Below are 4339 nucleotides of genomic sequence, written 5' to 3'. Positions count from 1 at the left end.
TCCTCCTCTGCTCCTCTCTCTCTCTCGCCTCCTCTCTGTCTCCAGCTCTCTCTCTCTCTCTCTCTCCTCCCTCCTCGCTCTGGCTCTGACTCTCTATTGTCTCTTTATCTCTTCATCACTTTCTCATCTCCTTACTTCTTTATGTGTGTTATTCACATTCAGGGTTTATACACGTTTTTACCGATACATTTCCAGGACTTTTCCAGGAGTCTGAGGCAAATTTTAACCCTTTAACAGCTTTTTCTCGTGCTGCATTTAAATGCCTGTCACGAGTATTTTAAGCAGAAAATGGTTTGATTTCCCTCCAAAACGTGGAAAAAATCTAAAGAGCAACTTAGCAAGAAATATCCCGCAAACGGTACAAAAAAAGTGACAAGGAAATGAAAGAAAATGAGAGAACAATGTCCAGAAAAATTAATTTATGATTCTCTCAATTGTGTTACAGAATTAAAATAACTTTGTTGAGGTTGTTTTCTTCGTTTAAGTTTTGTTTCGGTTTTAGGGGAGGGACATGCGGCTTTAAAGGCTGTGTTTTGTATCTATTTTACTGCAGATTTTTAAGGAAAACTTGGTATTTCTTTTCTTTATAATTTTTGGCAATGTTTACAGATGTTTGGATTTTTTTCATTGGTGATTTTCAAAGAAAAAATTACGGCTTTTTTCTCTTTTTTTGGATGGGTTAATTATTTATGAATTAAATAATTATTAAAGAAAACATTTTTGATGATTTTCTTTTTCTTTTTGTTAATTATTAAAGAAAATAAAATAAAAAAAAAGGGTTTGTTTTCCACACCTGCAGGCATGTTTCCCCAAAATGACACCATTTTTCACAGCCGAACCTGTCACAGATATGATCGTTCAATTAGATTTTCACATTTCTGAGGGTTCTTGAACACACGTGTTATTACACAGCTTTGTGAAACAGATCTCCATGACTTTTCCAAAACTGTTGTATGATTTTCCAGGATTTTTATGACCGTATGAACGTGTCCTCCTGTCCTGTCCTCTGCTGTAGTGCCATCAGGACTAAATTCCAGACTCCAGATTCTCTGCAGAGTATGAAACTCTGATAAAATCCTCAGGATGTTTTCGTGTCTGTTCTGAGCGCTGAAGCCTGCAGGAGCCTCGGGGACAGTCAGCCAAGTTTAACGTTGAAATAATGAGGATAAGACTTATTACTGTGACACTGACTGATGAGTTTGACTTTTAATTCCGTCTCCAATCAATGAATTGATTTGGACTCAGCAGAAGTGACTCTATTCTAACACCATGTGGACGACGCGGAGCCGCTGACCCGCGCAGCGCCACTTTAAACCCTTTGAAACCTCAGCAAAATGGCTTAATGTCTTTCAAAAACAAGGGAAGAGGTCGACAAGCATTTTTACAAGAAATTAGTAAAAAGTTAGAAGAAAAATACCCTGGAAAAATAATTTAAACAACAAAACAAAACAAACAACAACAGAATGATTCATTAAAAAAAAAAACAGGACAATGGCCTAAAGAAAAGTCCTAAAAAAGAGAAAAAATCTGTAACAGATTTTTAAATATGTAATTAAGAGAATATTTAATCGTCACCTTTTTTGCACTTCCTGGAACATTTCTCGTCAAGTTGCTCATTTTGTTTTTTTCCGTGTTTTTGACAGAAATCAAACTACATTTCTCCGGTTTCAGAGGTTTAAATGCTCGTAAAATGCAACTGAGCGCAGCACAAGCAAACCGATGTGGATCCAGGTGTTAAAGGGTCAATCGGTGTTTTCTTTAAACAGTCACACAGTGTCCAGGTCTGAATCATTTATCTGCAGCAGCAGAGCGATGGCTCTCGTCACGTCGACGCTCGGCGGCTGCTTTATTGATGAGCTGGATGTCAGCGGCTCCACAGGAGCATCAAATGTAAAAACACATCTCGGCTCTGCTCTCAGCCGGCTGATGTTTCCCGACCCGGACGTCTCCGGAGAATCTGATGACTGCGCCTCTGCCGCCATCAGTCTTTAGGAAACGGCTTCAACAGCCTCGAATAAACTCTCAATGTTCAGTCAGGATGAAAAGAAAACTTTCAGAGGTGGAAGAGTTTAACTGGAAAGCAACAGCTTTAATTGTTTTAGTGTTAAAACGAGAGCTGTAACGGTGAACAGACGACACGACTCAAAAAAAACCCCAAAAACAAAAATCAACCGAAATGCATGAGCAAATTGGTTCGATTTCTTAAAAAAACACGGGGAGAAGGCGTCAAGCAACTTAAAGAGAAATTATTAGCAAAAAAATTGCAAACAAATAAAAATAAAATAATTCCATAAAATAAGATTATTGGATGATATCGAAAAATTTTAAAAAAGAGTCATACATATTTATATATACTTTTTTATTATATATTTAAATTATGTTAATACTAAAAATATATGAAATATATAAATATTTTCATATTATTTGAAACACTTTCTTTAAAGGGCATTTTCTTGCTTCTTTTGGGTTTTTTTCTTTTCTTATTTTTGTGCCTTTTTTCAGGTAATTATTTTGTTTTGGTTTTTTTTTTTTTTTAATAATTTCTTGCAAATATTTGAGCCATTTCTTGTTAAGTTGCTCGTTACTTTCTTCCCAAAAGATCTCAACCCAATTTTCTCTGGTTTCAAGGGTTAATACTAAAGAAATCATCCAGTGAGAGAGATTGTGTTTACTTAAAATATTTAAAAAAAAAAAAACCAAGAAAAACATCTTTCCCAAAACCGTATCCAAAGTGTTTTACTGTAGTAGCCTTGAAATAACAACATGTGGGACTCAGGATGTCTCACTCAGTCCTAAACTTTTCTGTCCAACTGTCCACCCTGACCGTGTCCCTGGGACAAAAACACTTTTGGACTGAAGAACTATCACCAGTGAACATAACTAAAACAGTGATTAAATCCTGCAAAACATATTTGGCAAAGAGAACGAGTAGAATATGAAAGTATTTTGTTGGAGGCCAAAAATGTGATTTCCAAACTGAACATATGGAAAGACAAAAATAAATGGTGTGTTTCCAAAAATGAAATCCACTGTGGTAAATCCATCTAAAGAACAAACATCAAACCAACACACAGGAGAGAAAAAAATTAAGAAATGTCTGGACGATTAAAAAAAACCAGAAAAATCAAATGTCGGCCAAATTACCACTAATGAAACGAGCCGGGGACATAACGGCATGGGAATAATGATTTAAGGCGGAATATCCCTTTAAGAGACTCTGCCCATCTGCTGTGCACTAACACACAACACACACACACACACACACACACACACACACACACACACGCATATATACACACATACACACACACACACACACGCATATATACACACACACACACACACACACACACACGCAGCAATTGAACATGAATAGCACATGAAGACAGGAGCATCATCTATACACAGACCTCATTTACACATCATCCCTCGCTCTCTCTCAGGCTCCGCCCACCTCACTTCTACCTCCACTCGTCTTTTTCTGATGGTCTCTCCATCCACACACCTCCACATCTTCACCATCAGCTCTCCGCGTGTCACCTTTCACCTCATTTACGCGCTTCACACCTCACGTCCATCGTACAGGATCTACTTTACATCCGCCGTCCACACGGATGAAGAAACGAGAACGCGACAAACAACCTGCAGCAATATCAGTTTTCTTGCGCTGCGTTCAGACGCCTTTTAAAAGCATTTGAATCTTTTAAAACATTAAACAAATTGATTTGATTTTCTGGGGAAAAAGCAGCAACTTGCTTTAACTTTAAATTAGGATTTTGGCCTGAAATGTCCCGCAAACTGCAAAACAATTAGTAAAACGTGACAAAAAAATTATGCTTAAAAAAGATATACATTTAAAACTTTTAAATAACAAAGGAAAAATACCAAGAAACTATATTTATAATTATTATAATAATCAGACAGTGTTTATAATTATTTATTTTTTTCATTTTATATAAGCACGTTTCAGGTCACGTCCTGTTTTTGTTCTTTCTTTTTTTAAGTTGCTCATTGCTTTTTTTCATATTTCTGAAAAAAAAAAAACAAAAACAATTTCTTCAGGTTGTTGAGACTTATCTTTTTATTCTGTCTTGATCCTGCTTATCACTACTATTATTATTATTATTGTTATCAATATTTTGTGCTTCCTAACTGAATTTTGTTGTTGTTTTTGATGTGTTTTTTTCTTTTTTTTAATCTAAAGATTTTGCCGGTTTTATTTTATTTTAAAATTTTTGGTGATATTTATAGAAAACACGCCTTGCTTCCTTTTTGGACCTGCCAAAAATAAAAATGGCCAAAATATTCCATTTATTATAGCCAGAAACTGTAAAAACAT

The sequence above is a fragment of the Plectropomus leopardus genome, chromosome 8 (genome assembly GCF_008729295.1).
Source record: "Plectropomus leopardus isolate mb chromosome 8, YSFRI_Pleo_2.0, whole genome shotgun sequence".
NCBI lineage: Eukaryota > Metazoa > Chordata > Actinopteri > Perciformes > Serranidae > Plectropomus > Plectropomus leopardus.
Note: the sequence above shows the minus strand (reverse complement) of the source record.